Source organism: Rhinatrema bivittatum, chromosome 6, assembly GCF_901001135.1.
Source record: "Rhinatrema bivittatum chromosome 6, aRhiBiv1.1, whole genome shotgun sequence".
In the NCBI taxonomy this organism is placed as follows: domain Eukaryota; kingdom Metazoa; phylum Chordata; class Amphibia; order Gymnophiona; family Rhinatrematidae; genus Rhinatrema; species Rhinatrema bivittatum.
In genome coordinates, this window is record NC_042620.1 from 252,124,279 (window position 1) to 252,140,197 (window position 15,919).

At 42.3% G+C, this 15,919-nt stretch overlaps 1 protein-coding gene across 5 annotated transcripts in view; it reads right to left on the reverse strand.

Moving 5' to 3' along the window:
* RNF40 (ring finger protein 40) overlaps positions 1–15,919 on the reverse strand; it is an 89,504-nt gene that overhangs the window by 16,807 nt on the left and 56,778 nt on the right. The window lies entirely within an intron of this gene.

A 15,919-nucleotide genomic window follows, 5' to 3' on the forward strand; every position in this document is an offset into this window, starting at 1 on the left:
CTTCCATAAACGTCTCTACAAAAACCTTACAAATTATGCAATTTAATATAGCTAGATTCCACGGGGATTTTAATGTCCATTGAATGTATCTTTTATACTATATATGTTGATACTAGATTCGCAAATCTGGATTCTCAAATACTAGACTCTCAAATCTTGCTGTTATTAAGCCTGTACACTTTGTATACCTGATACTGCTTTATGATGCTGTTTATTTAAATCTGCTTTTGAGTTATTAACACGACCCCCTTCTAGCTCTCAACTCACCTCCCAATTTAAGTATGGAACTCATCTCCTTTAAATATGTCTACTGTTTTGTAACAACATTTGCTACTGTAATTGCATATAGCTACTCAACAGCTATGACGGCTGTTGTATATCTTTATTTGCTACTACATATTAAGATCCCTTATCCTTCTTGCCTGCTGCTCTTTTTCCCGTGCATCTTCCTTTCGCACCCCCCAGTTTTTATGACCCTGTTTTTGTAACTGCTATCTTCCTACTTCGTTATCCCTAGTTAATTGTAAACCGGCATGATATCTCTGATGGTCGGCCTAGAAAAACCTACAAATAAATAAATAATAATTATCCTCTGCTTTATTCCTTTCTTCAATATGGCTCCATTCATACATGAAATACACCAGTATGGCAATAGTGAACTTAAAAAAACGTTATTTATTAACATGATGAACACCACACATACACATTTGCATAGGCCGCCGGTGCGCACATAGCCCCGGGACGCGCGCAAGTCCCGGGACTTTGTAAAAGGGGCGGGAGGGGTGTGTCTGGGGTGGTTCGGGGCGGGACCGGGGGCGTGGCGCCGGCCCGGGGGTGTGGTCAAGGCCTCCGGACCAGCCCCCGGGTCGGATGATGGTGCGCCAGCAGCCCGCTGGCAGGCGTAAATCTGCCAACAAAGGTAGGGGGGGTTTAGATAGGGCCGGGGGGGTGGGTTAGGTAGGGGAAGGGAGGGAACAGGCAGCATGCGCCGAGCTCAGCGCGCGCAGGTTGCACAAATGTGCACACACCCCCTTGCGCGCGCCGACCCCGGATTTTATAAGATACGCGCGGCTATGCACGTATCTTATAAAATCCAGCGTACTTTTGTTCGCACCTGGTGCACGAACAAAAGTACGCACGCGCGTAAATTTATAAAACCTACCCCCATCTGTATGCAGCGTTTTCAGTAGTAGTACTGTATGGCTATTGCCTGCATAATGAGCCACTCACTCGAAAGTCAGTTTGTTCAACGGATTCTTGCCATGGGAATAGCTACTTAAATTGCTTCAGCATCAACCTTTTAGTCTTCATTCGCAGTGTGGTGTTCAAAGAAAAAAATTACAATGCACTTGAATAGTACTTTACAGGTCCTGCTCACAGACAATTAAAAAATATTTTACACAATAGATTTTTTGTGGTGTCTACAGTACCAGGGTTCCCCCTGAGGAAGTCTTAATTAGCGAAACAAGGGCCTTGTCAGGGCTGTTTATCTGCCAACCCAGGACATCAGAGATCACAGTTTGTTTTCTGTGTGTATGTGTATGAATGTTAGCATGTATGTGCATGTTTTTGTGTTCATATATTGTGAGTTATTTGAAAATGTAACATCTTGAAACAGTGACATGTAACCCACAAACAACTGGTATACTTGTTTGATTGTTAACCAGTAATACTGTATCTGTCCATGTGTAGCATATAATACACTTTACTACTTAATTGTGTAATTTATATGAGTCAGCAGTTTATTATGTTAGAATCCTGTAATGCTGTAGTACAAGTAGACTGATTGTTCACGTAGTCCTTGATACAGCAGGCATTGCTCATTTATTTTAATGTGGTTATTTTTTGATTAAAAGTTTTTTTTAATACGTCCCCCCATTTGTGCATCTTTTTCTTCTTTGGAAAATTTTTGTAGATCACACAGAGCACTTTATTGATTACATACATTGTCTAATTTTTATTTTCTATACACACACACACATTATATATACATACATACATACATACACACACCATGCTTTTACATCAAGAGAGATTTGAAATCAAGCCCACCCATGATGCAAGTGTGTGTGTATGTGTGTTTGTAACATGTATATGCGAGTGCTTGTATGTACACTTGTATGCAAAGGTTTAGGTTTCCCTGGTCAAAGTGTATGTTTCAATTAATCTCTGAACATAAGCTGATACAAACTCTACTTAGTTCAAAGTTAAGCATCACATCTTTCTGAAATTTTTTAATGCAAAATTACTATTTGCTGATTTTTAAGACTGAAAATAATAAAACACTGAATATGGCGTGTGCTGAAGTTTGGACACCCTTCCAGTTGATTCATTACTACTTTTTTTTCTTTTAAAGTTTTTAATAAGGTTGACTGACTCATTAGGCTTTCAATTAGTTGGATGTTAATTCCACAGTTGAATAAATACTCTGATTCTTTTACCCTTTCAGGATGTAATTGCTGTTCTGTCTACATTCAATGATCATGAGCTCCTCTAAACAGCTGTTTGAACATTTGAAAATGAAAATATTGTAATCACTCTTACAAAGCATGGGGAAAACTACATCTAAAACACTTCCAGCTAGCAATTTCAACTGTCAGAAAAGTTTATTTATTTATTTAAAAGTTTTTCTTTACCGTCTTAAGTTACCATCATAACGGTTTACAATAGGGCACAAATAGAAAGAAAATAGCAAAAAACCCAAAAAACTTTACAATGAAGGTGCCATTACTAATCGGTAACAATTGAATCGCTGTAAACTATTCGATTTCTGACGTTATATATCTATTGGTACCTGTCTCTTGGGTGGGTACCTACGGCCTATTGTTATTTATGCTTAACAGTGTAAGAAAGATAATTTCCAGGTTGGTACCTGGAGATTATGTGTTAGGTGCTTTATGCTGGCTCTTCCTTATCTGTTTTCCATGTTCTCATTGTAAAAAGCCTGTTTGAAAAGCCATGTTTTGAGGTTTGTTTTGAACATTTTGAAATCTCTCTGCAGTCTTAGTTCTAGGGACATGGAGTTCCATTGGGTGGGACCCACCAGAGATAGTGCATGCTCCCTCACCTGTGTTAGTCTTGCAGTTTTTACTGATGGGATGGTTAAGAGAGCTTTATTTGCTGATCTTAAATTTCTATGTGGGACATGTACTCGCAGTGCTGTATTCAGCCATTCTGCTTTTTCGTCGTGGATCAGTTTGTGTATTGTGCAAAGTGCTTTGAATTGAACTCTTTGTTCGATAGGTAGCCAATGTAGATCTGGTAGTGTTTCTGTGATGTGATCTCATTTTCTTTTGCCTGTGAGAATTCTCACTGCAGAGTTTTGTAATATTTGCAGTGGTCTTATTGATGTGTATGGCAAGCCCAGTAGTACTGCATTGCAATAATCGGTGCTCGCAAATATTAGTGCTTGGAGCACTGTGCGAAAGTTAGGTAATGTCAGTAGTGGTTTTAGTTTCCTTAGTACCATTAGTTTGGCATACCCTTCTTTAACTTTTAGAGATATGTGCTGTTTGAGGCTTAGCTCTGTGTCTATTATAACACCGAGGTTGCATACCTTCTCTGCTAGATTGATTTTTTGATTGCTTTTGAGTGTTATTGGAATTTGAATTATGTTTATGTTCTTTCTCTCTAAGTGTAGGAATTCGGTTTTCTCAATATTAATTGCCAATTCCATTTGGTTTAAAAGCTGTTTGATTATTTCGAGATACATATTGGCTAAGCTTAGTGTTTTTTCAATGGTGTCTTCAATTGGTAGGATTAATTGAATGTCATCGGCGTAGACGAAGTGTATGATTCCTAGCCCTGCAAGGAGATGGCATAGTAGTAACAGATAAATATTAAAGAGTGTTGCTGATAGTGATGATCCTTGGGGAACTCCTGTTTTTAGTGTCATTTTTCTGGACAAGGTATTATTAATTTGTACTTGGAACACTCTGTTACTAAGAAATGATTTAAACCATTTGATTGTTTTGTTGTGTAGTCCTATTTCCTCTAGCCTTTTGATTAGTATTTCATGATTCACTGTGTCAAATGCTGATGATAGATCAAGTAGTACAAAAATGTAATGTTTTCCACTGTCAAATCCTTAGTATATTGTCTGTTAGTGAGAGTAAGAGTGTTTCCGTGCTGTAATGTTTTCGAAATCCGTGCTGTGATGGGTAGAGGATGTTATTTTCTAAATGCTCTGATAGTTGTTTTTGAACTGTTTTCTCAATTAATTTTGCAATTAGTGGCAGGTTTGAAACTGGTCTGTAATTGGTTAGAGTTAGGGGGGCCCATGTTTTTTTTTCCTTAATATTGGCTTGATTATTGCTCCTTTCAATATATCTGGCATATACCCTTCCTCAAGGGAAAGGTTTATAATTTTTGCCAGGGCTGTGGCAGTAACATCAGGGAACTTTTTGAGTTCTAAAATGGGTAATGCATCTATATTATGTGGGGCTGGATTTAGCTGTTTGAGCATGTTTTCTACTTCAAGGCTGTGGGAAATATGCGCTTGCCAGCAAGCCATTTCATCAGGGTTTAAACACTAACTTCCCTTCTCCCTGACCTTTGCCTGAATAAAAGCATCACTTGTGCTTAAGTCTCTGCCTGGGAAAGGATACCTGTTGGCCCTGAATTCCTGGGGGAGGGGCTGGGTGTTCCCTAGTCAGAGGCAGGACAAAGTCAGGAGGTATAGATTTCAGCAGCCAAGGATATGATCCGTGCACACCCCCTGAGCCAAAGCCAATGGTGTAATGACTCTTCTGTTGCTATGGGAAAGTAGCCAATCATGTAATGATACATCATCTGCCTTTGTATGAATGTACAATAAAAGGAAGAGGCTCTGAGGACAAGCTCTCTTTGCCTTCTCTCTTCCTGCCTGCCATGAAAGCTGTCTGATGCCTCTTCATTACTCCTACAAAGGCTATATATATCAGTGAACTCAGACCATTGTGTAGCATCTCTCATACACATTTTAATCTCTTGTTTGGGTGTCTTTGGTATTTTGGTTCTTAGGTTCTCAATTTTATCACTGAAAAATTGTGCAATTTCATTGCATCTATTCTCTGGCAAATTATCAGGGGAGTCAGTTGTATCTTTGGTGACTATTTTGAATAGGGTTCTGGGATTATTCATGAATTTTTCAATCTTGGTACTAAAGTAATTTTTTTTGGCTTCAAGAATTATTTTTTTATAGTAGGCTAGCTGTTTTCGGTATTGAGTCAGGTGTTCAGTTGATTTATGGCATTTCCATTTCTTTTCTTTTTTTCTAAGCTAAGTTGCTAAGAAACTGAAGTTACAATATTTTGTGTGGTTGTGGATGTGGCCAAACAGATCAATTTTCATTTAATCAGTCCAAAGCACTTTATTCCAAAACGTTTCAGGCTTATCAGCGTTTTATTTTGCATACTTTAGACAATGACTTTTGCGATAATGCAGAAACAGTTTCCTTCTGACCACTCTCCCAAGCAGATCATTGTTGTGTGAGCAATGTTGCACTGTTCAACTGTGGACAACTATTCCAGTGTAAGCTAAACATTTCAGCAGGTTGCTTGTAGTGATCAGTGGGTTCTGAGTTGCACATCTGCCTAGTGTTTGGCAATTCTTTCTTGGTCTACCTAATCTTGCCTTGAATTCTACAGTTCCATGTAATTTCTGTTTCATAACTATGCTTCTGACAGCTGAAACTGCTAGCTAGAAGCATTTAGAGTTGGGTTTTTTTTATAGCCTTTCCCTGCTTTGAAAGGAAGTAATTTCATTTTCAAATGCTCAGACAGCTGCTGCTTAGAGGAGCCCATGGTTATTAAAAGTAGACAGAACAATAATCATAAACTGAAGGTAGGAGTAAATGTTCACCTGACTAACTGAAGACCTAATAAGTTTATCAATTTTTTGGGCGTTATCTTAAAAAAAGTACTAATGAATCAACTGGAAAGTTGTCTAAACTTTTGTACATTATATTCACTGTTTTATTATTTTCAATTTGTTAAAAATCAGCAAATAGTAATTTTGCATTAAAAATTATAGGAAAATATTGTGTTTAACTGTAACATGGATAAACTTAGTATTTACCTGATAATTTCTTTTCCTTGAATCCTACTACACAGTCCAGATGTGTGGGTTATCTCCTCCTACAAGCAGATGGAGACAGAAGACACACCTTTTTCTGTGATATCATTGGTAGTTACCATAGTGAGTTTCAGCAAAAAGCCAGTATTCTTATTTCAAAGCCATGGAAGGAAAAAATTAACAGATTCAAACTCTTAAATAACATACATAATTTGAAACACTTAAAGTATCCTCCAAACGTTTCTTGGATAAATGAAGAGAAAGAAAAAGGAAAATAGGAAGTAAAAAGCAAGCCTCTGGTTGCCTCAATCTCTGTAAACTGAGGTTCACCATTTCAAGACCCAACTTCCCAGGAGGGTCCTGAACTAGTGTAGCAGGATTCAAAGAAAGGAAATTATCAGGTAAAACTAAATTTCTCCTTATCATCCCACTACACCAGTTCAGACATGTAGGAAATACTCAAGCCCAATTAATCTGGAAGGGATGCATTTTGGGCTGGCCTGAAAACAATAGCTCCAAAGGCTGCGTCCTCTTTTGCATGAACATCCAGACTGAAATGTTTAGGTAAATAAATGTAAGGAAGACCAAGTGATTGTTTTACCAATATCCTCCAGGGCAAGAGCAGAAGTTCTGCACAAGAACTTTGAGCTTTTGTTAAGTTTGCCAGAAGGATCTCTGGAGGCTTAGACCCTAAGCTGTCCCGAATCCTGAAATAGATAAATGTGGTACAAAACTCCATGGCTGAGATCGGGGGTTGGATGGACTTGACGGAGGGTCAGATCGCAACAGTAGAGGATGGCCTGGTAAGTTTGGAAAGCAAATTAGCAGCACTGGAGAAAGAAGCGCAGAGCTAGGATGCTAAAATTGATGAGCTGGAGAACCACTCACATAGGAGAAACTTACATTTCATCGGGTTCCCAAAAAGCATTCCTGAGCAAGATCTTCTGCATATTTTGGAGTGCTGGCTAGCCTCTGAGCTCTTCCCTTCAGATTGCGTGGCTGGTGTGACTGTTGAACGTGCGCACCAGCTGGATCCGAAAACGGCGGCAAACCAGAGGCTTAGAGTCGGCATTGTAAAGTTGCTCAATTACGCAAAGAAGATGAAAATATTGCAATGCTACAGGAAGAAAAGAGAAGTGCTTTTTGAGAATCGGAAGATCTTAATATTCCAAGACTTCTTGCTCCGGGTCTCAAACCAGTGGAAGGAGTTCTCCCCGACATGCACGGAGTTGGCCTGCAGACAAGTGTGATTTGCTTTACAGCTAGTCTGCGGGTCTGGCATCAAGTCATGTCTTTGATATAGCAGGTACTGCTGCAGACTTTATAAATTCATTGCCAAGAGGAGCTTCGAGTGGGGACCATGACAGGAAAATCTTTAATATGCAGCTCTGCTTGTGGATAAGGTTTGTCCAATTATGTTTTAGCAAAGTTGGCACCTGAGCACTTCATGTTGGTGGTAGAAATGCATTGAGATAATTGTAATGCGTTAAAAATGCAGTTTCCAAGAACAGGGAGGAAGGAATAAATGGAAAAGAATGGAGGGGGAAATATAGGACAGAGGGTTGTGTGGGAATGGTCACATAAAATGACCTATTCAGTGTGGGAAAGGTTGGAAAATGGTATTAACAAGCCATTGTTACACCTGTTACAGGTAAGCAACTCTGCTTTCTCCCAGGACAAGCAGGATGCTAGTCCTCACATATGGGTGATTAGCAAGCTACAGGCTGACTCATATTACAACAGGCCAATAGCAGACAACTCGTGCAGCAGGCACAATAATTGGGGTGCTATTGGCAAGGATGAGTCAGCCTGAAATCACAGCAGGTGGTTGTGGAAGGAGTTGGGGATTATACCGGAACAAAGTTCTGCAAGACAGATTAGCCAAAGGCAGAGTTTTGATGGACTTCCTTATCTAAGCAGTAGAGGGCTGTGAATGTGTGAAGAGAGCTCCATGTCGCAGCCTAGTAGATGTTGGCAATTGGTACTGAACGATAGTGTGCTACCCATGTTGCCATGGCCCTTACAAAATGTGCCTGCACACACCCCTGGAGAGGAAGGCCTGCTTCCTCATAGCAGAATTTGATACAGTCTGATAGCCAGTTGGAGAGAGTTTGTTTGCCCACTGGAACTGGAAGCTTGTATTTGTCAAAGAAGCAAAGAGTTGAGTGGATTTCCTATGGATTGCAGTGCGGTGTAGATAGAATGCAAGTGCATACTTACAAGCACACCTTGTAAGTACATGCTTACAAAGTGTGCAAAACCCTCTCACCCTGGTGAAAGAGAGGCTTTCGGAAGAGTGGAGAGACTGTGTGCACCTTAAGAAGAAATTTAGGGTGAATAAGGAGGACCACTCGGTCACGGAGGAACCTAGTGTCGAGTGAGTATGCAACAAGGGCTTGTAACTCACTGACCCTTTTAGCAGAGGTGATGGCTACGAAGAAAAGAATTTTCCATGTTAGAATTTTAATGTTATAGGAATGCATGAGCCTTGTAAGCACTACATTTAGGTCCCATTCCGTAACCAGTGATCGTAGAGGAGGCATAAGTTGTAGAAAACCCATGATAAGCCGACTCATTAGGGGTTGAGCTGTTAACAGGGCATCCCCTACTCCCTGGTGGTACGCTGAAATGTAACTGAGGTGTACCCGTGTGGAGGATGCCTGGGGACGAGAATCCGAAAGGTATCCTAGATAGCCTAATAGAGATGGAGTGGGGCAGGAAAAAGGGGTCAATACCTTTTTGTGCACACCATTTGGTAAATCTTGCCTATTTTGAATGGTAAGATTTACATTTTGAATGTTGTCATGAAGCTACAAGTTCCTGAGAATATCAGTGAGGCTGTGTTATGAGATTGACCTGTGGGCAGGCGAATTGGTTCCTGGAGTGATAGGTTGAGTAGTATGGGGAAGCAAACTTGTTGAGGCCAGTATGGGGTTATGAGAATCATTGAAAACCTGTACTGCTGCAGCTTCACGAGAGTTTTGGCTATGAGCGGTATTGGAAGAGACGCCTATAGGAGGCCTCTGTTGCAGGGGTGAGCAAAGGCGCCATGGCTAACGCACTGTATGCCTCTGTAGGGAGCAGAACCTGTCCACTCTGTGGTTTGATTCGGATGCAAGAGGTTGATGGTTGGTTGACCTCAGCACTAGAAGATTTTGCTCGCTACACATGGATTCAGAGACCACTCGTGGGGATGGAGACATCGATTGAGATGGTCTGTTAGTATGCTCGGTATGCCTGTTAGATAAGTGGCCTGGAGATGCATGGAGTGTGCGAGGGACCAGGCTCAGAACTGCGCAGCTGACTGGCAGCGTAGATAAGAGCCTGTGCATCCCTGTTTGTTCGAGTACCACATTGCTACTATGTTGACAGTCTGAATCCACAAAGTTCTGTGTGAGAGGCAGTGTTGGAAGGCATAAAGGGCAATACGCATGGCTCGAAGCTCCAGTAAGTTGATCAGAGACCTGTTATGGAGTGGAGTTTACGCATTTTGGGTTTGGAGGGTGTTGATATGAGTTCTCCAACCCAAGTTGGATGCGACCGTGCCAAGATCATGTGAGGATTTGGTACGGGATCGGTGATATGGAACAGGGACGAAAGCGGTGGAATGGCTTAGAGCTCCTGGTATTGTTTCTCGCCCAAGGATTACATGGGGCTCTGGTTGAGAACCTGAAGTATGGAGCCTTTTCTTTAATCGAGGGCATCGATAGAGGTATCGAAGGCATCGACGGAGGTATTGAAGGCATCGACAGAAATGCCGACAGGGGCGTCGACGGCATCGAGGGGGGCGAAGGCATGGATGGCGGCCCTGGTGGCATCAATGGTGACCGCAATAGGAACCATGGACGTCCCAATCCCTCTAGCCCCAACGAACCCGGTGAAAGATCGCAGCAAGGACACTCGCGGGCATCATGGGGTGGACAGAGGGTGATAGACATAGGGAGAAAAGAGGGCCGCAATTCGGTTGGTAACCCGGGGGAACCGATAGTGAGGTGACAGGAACCAACCGGAGAACAGGGCATAGTACTCACCGAGCGTCGATGAAATGTACATGAAAGGAGACCCGTGTAGGGAAATTATTTGTGAAGTAAAACGTCAAGTGTTTCCATGAGGAAAAGTTGTGAGAAAAATCTCACAGAGCTCCTAAACACGAGGCAAACTGCATTGAGGGGAAAAAAGAGACTGAAGGGAGACCCCTGTGGACACAGGGATCATGGCATGCTGAGCATGCTCAGTGTGCCAGTCAAAGTTTCTAGGAAACAGCGGGATTAAAAACCTCTGCCTTGTTGTGTCCGGGGAACAGTATCCCGGTATCTAGAAACTTTGACAACAGTGTTCCGTAACAGGGCTCCGCCTGATGACATCACCTATATGTGAGGACTACCATCCTGCTTGTCATGGGAGAAACAAGCTTCCTCTCTTTAAGCTCTCCGAAACCACCTCTGAGGTTGGGAGCCATACACAGGGCTCACTTAGCTGGAAAGCACCAGAAGCCTGGCCTGCAGTTTACTGTCAATAAAACACAAAAGACTGATAAATGCAGAACTGCCCAAAATTCTCCACCTGGCTGTACAAAGCGTGAAGCCTAGGAGTCAAATTTCTGATGCATCAGACAAATATGTCCTGCCATCTGCTCAGACAGAGAATATTTGCTTTTTGCTAGAGTTGCACCATGGTGACTACCAGTGGGGATATTACGGAAAAAGGTGTCCTCTGACTCTATCTGTTAATAGGGGGCGGTAACTCACACATCTGGACTGGTGTAGCAGGATAAGGAAGTAAAGGTTCATTGAGCAAGGGTGCATAAACGTTTGCATACAGTGTAGCTGGGTTCAAAAAAGGTTTGGATAAGTTCTTGGAGAAGAAGTCCATTAACGGCTATTAATCAAGTTTACTTAGGGAATAGCCACTGCTATTAATTGCATCAGTAGCATGGGATCTTCTTAGTGTTTGGGTAATTGCCAGGTTCTTGTGGCCTGGTTTTGGCCTCTGTTGGAAACAGGATGCTGGGCTTGATGGACCCTTGGTCTGACCCAGCATGGCAATTTATTATGTTCTTATACATACAAGCACAAGTATGCACACACACACACACACACATATATACATACACATATATACATACTTATATATATATATATATATATATATATATATATACACATACACACACACACATATATATATACATACATATATATATATATATATATATATATATATATATATACACACACACACACACACACACACACATATATATATATATACACATACATACTTATATATATATATATACACACACATACATATATACAACCGCACTATATAAACTACATAAACTACAAACTACATACAACCGCACTATATAAACAAACTCCGGCCATATTCTTGCGTTTTATCATTTACAGCTTATTTTATACTTAGACTTATGCTAATCCTACTCTCCTCAACCTTGCTCTTTGTAAATAGTTTAATTTGTTCCAGTTATTATGCACTCTACCAATTTGTTCTATGTAAATAGTTTAATCTTATTAACTATGCTAGTCCTTTAATCACAATCAGGCCGATACAGTAAAGTCCGCAGGAGAGCGGGTGCACGCGATGCAGTATTTAAATTAGGTCCGGCAGTAGATTCGGGCAAAAGGAGGCGCTAGGGACACTAGCGCGTCCCTAGCACCTCCCTTTTGACAGGAGCGGCGGCTGTCAGCAGGTTTGACAGCTGACGCTCAATTTTGCCGGCGTCAGTTCTCGAGTTCGTTGACAGCCTCGGGCTTGGAAACCGGCAAATTTTATTTATTTATTTATTTTTAACTATTTTTTACTCTTCGGGACCTCCGACTTAATATCGCCATGATATTAAGTCGGAGGGTGCACAGAAAAGCAGTTTTTACTGCTTTTCTGTGCACTTTCCTCGTGCCGGAAGAAATTAGCGCCAACCTTTGGGTCGGCGCTAATTTCTGAAAGTAAAATGTGCGGCTTGGCTGCACATTTTACTTTCTGTATACCGCGCGCATACCTAATAGGGCCCTCAACATGCATTTGGAGGTTGAGGGCGCTATTAGGTGCCGCGGGTTGGACGTGCATTTTCCTCCCCTTACTGAATAAGGGGTAAGGGAAAACGCGCGTCCCAAAAGCAGGCTAACAGTGCGCTCCATCGGAGCACACTGTACTGTATCGGCCTGAATGTTCTTTGTAAAAATATATTATATAACCATTATAAGAACATGCCATACTGGGTCAGACCAAGGGTCCATCAAGCCCAGCATCCTGTTTCCAACAGTGGCCAATCCAGGCATAAGAACCTGGCAAGTACCCAAAACCAAGTCTATTTCCATGTTACCATTGCTAGTAATAGCAGTGGCTATTTCCGAAGTCAACTTAATTAATAGCAAGTAATGGACTTCTCCTCCAAGAACTTATCCAATCCTTTTTTAAATACAACTATACTAACTGCACTAACCACATCCTCTGGCAACAAATTCCAGAGTTTAATTGTGCGTTGAGTAAAAAAGAACATTCTCCGATTAGTTTTAAATGTGCCACGTGCTAACTTCATGGAGTGCCTCCTAGTCGTTCTATTATCCCAAAGAGTAAATAACCTATTCACATCTACCTGTTCTAGACCTCTGATGATTTTAAACACTTCTATCATATCCCCCCTCAGCCGTCTCTTCTCCAAGCTGAAAAGTCCTAACCTCTTTAGTCTTTCCTCATAGGGGTGCTGTTCCATTCCCCTTATCATTTTGGTAGCCCTTCTCTGTACCTTCTCCATCGCAATTATATCTTTTTTGAGATGCGGCGACCAGAATTGTACACAATATTCAAGGTGCGGTCTCACCATGGAGCGATACAGAGGCATTATGACATTTTCCGTTTTATTCACCATTCCCTTTCTAATAATTCCCAACATTCTGTTTGCTTTTTTGACTGCTGCAGCACACTGAACCGACGATGTCAATGTGTTATCCACTATGACGCCTAGATCTCTTTCTTGGGTTGTAGCACCTAATATGGAAGCTAACATTGTGTAACTATAGCATGGGTTATTTTTCCCTATATGCATCACCTTGCACTTATCCACATTAAATTTCATCTGCCATTTTGATGCCCAATTTTCCAGTCTCACAAGGTCTTCCTGCAATTTATCACAATCTGCTTGTGATTTAACTACACTGAACAATTTTGTATCATCTGCAAATCTGATTATCTCACTCGTCGTATTTCTTTCCAGATCATTTATAAATATATTGAAAAGTAAGGGTCCCAATACAGATCCCTGAGGCACTCCACTGCCCACTCCCTTCCACTGAGAAAATTGTCCATTTAATCCTACTCTGTTTCCTGTCTTTTAGCCAATTTGCAATCCATGAAAGGACATCACCACCTATCCCATGACTTTTTACTTTTCCTAGAAGCCTCTCATGAGAACATAAGAACATAAGAAAATGCCATACTGGGTCAGACCAAGGGTCCATCAAGCCCAGCATCCTGTTTCCAACAGTGGCCAATCCAGGCCACAAGAACCTGGCAAGTACCCAAAAACTAAGTCTATTCCATGTAACCATTGCCAATGGCAGTGGCTATTCTCTAAGTGAACTTAATAGCAGGTAATGGACTTCTCCTCCAAGAACTTATCCAATCCTTTTTTAAACACAGCTATACTACTAACTGCACGAACCACATTCTCTGGCAACAAATTCCAGAGTTTAATTGTGCGTTGAGTAAAACAGAACTTTCTCCGATTAGTTTTAAATGTGCCCCATGCTAACTTCATGGAGTGCCCCCTAGTCTTTCTACTATCCGAAAGAGTAAATAACCGATTCACATCTACCCGTTCTAGACCTCTCATGATTTTAAACACCTCTATCATATCCCCCCTCAGTCGTCTCTTCTCCAAGCTGAAAAGTCCTAACCTCTTTAGTCTTTCCTCTTTGTGGAATAACCGGAGGATTTGAGGATCATCGCCCTCGACTGGGTCCACACCCCCCATGTCAGTACCAGAATCCGGAGCGGGCGGGTCCTGTGAAACAGGATCCATAGCAGCGTGCTGCGGAGGCTTAGGGGGTAGGGCTGGATTAGGGCCTCCTAATCCCAGGTCTGTATGAGCTGTGGACAGTCTGCCCCGTTTATCGAGGGTAGGAGCAGCCTGCTCCCATTCAGCTTTGGCTTCCAGATAAGCCTTGTGGAGCAAAAGAATAAATTGTGATGAAAAAGGATGAGGCCTCTTCAAAGGACCTCCCTTGGCTCCCACAGGTGGCAAAGACATGAGCCCTGGTAAACCGCGGGTTCGATGGGGGCTAAGGTCCGGCGGAGACAGGGGCGGGAGGTCCTCTCCCTCTTCCGAAGAAACTGCCTCACGATCGGGCTCCCCTAAAATGGCCGCCGAATGTTCCAAAATGGCCGCCGCCTCCGGTATCGGGAGCAAGGTCTGCCGTGGTCTGCCCGACACTGACCGTGCCTCCTGCCGTGGTGAGAGAGAGATCCCGGCCGCGGCTGTCCTCCGCGAAGACCCCTCGCCCCCGGGTATGCACCGGGAGCAGAGGCCCTCGCGGGAGAGCCGGCGACCCGGCTCTCCACACGCAGAACAAACTGTCCCTTTGGGCATTTCCTCGGCAAGAAACGGCGCGAAATGGGACCGGGTGACAAGCCACCCCTTCCGGAGACCACAGTGAGTAAAAGCAGGCAGTGGGAGAGATAGAAATAAAATTACCTCGGTTTTATTTATTTTAACGTCTGTAGCGCTGCCACCAGCAACTATGCAAATCCTTCACAACTCACTTCAATGAACGCTTAGGTTCCTTATTTTTTTATTTATTTATTTATTTATTTTTTACTGTGGAGCCTGCAGAGGGTGTACCATACCCGTCTGAGCTATCTTCTCCGAGGAATTAAACTTCTCAGGAGGCGGAGAGGGAGAGCGACCGGCCCACCGATTAATCCTCCCCCTCCTCTCACTGGGCTGGGCAGAAAAGAAACTCCGGGAAAGGCTCCAGGGCAGTACCCTGCCTTGCCTGCTACGGCTCCTAATACTTGTTAAAAGTAGTTCTAAAGTTTATATTGATCTAGTCACAGAATTTCCCAGATAGCTTAATTCAAACCTGATAGGGAAACCCTTCCCAATTTACAGGAGAACAGGACCGCAGGTTATGCTCTCTCATCTGCTGGAGTCAGAGATATACTGAAGGATCGCAGGGAGCGCACCAGGGTGTATAGGGGGTGCCTTTTCAGTTTCTCTCCGACTCCATCTGCTGGACGGGAGGCATAACCCAGCAGTCTGGACTGATCCTGGTACGTACAGGGAACAGAAATTATATACTAAAGATAATTAAGTTCACATACTTAGGATCCATGCTATCTTTCTGGAAAAAAAAAGGTGCCAGTACTCACATGCAGGATGCATGGGGTTTTGTTTTGTTTTTTTTTTGAAAGACCACAGGGCAAATTAAGCAGGTGAAGAAAAAAGGTGCTGGTACTCAGTACCAACAAGTACCCCATAAAAAAACACTGCTTAGATCCACTATCACAGAGTTAAATCTGTGATTAGAAAATCTGTCACCATTCTAAGTTTACAGAATCTGGAAGAATAGCAAACTTATGGAACGCATCAAAATCAGTGTCTACAAAGACTGTATTATCAGTACTTTCCCTGTATCACAGTGAGATATGGAGAATAAATTCACATCAAGAGAACAGACTGAACAGTTTCCATATATACATCCTTAACATGTCCTGGAAGGATAAAATCCTAAACTTCACAAGTCCTAGAGTAGACTCATCTACTATCATCATCCTGTTTAAACAGACATGCATCCAGTGTTTTCAACACATCCATCATATGGATGGCAACATAATTCCCAAAGAG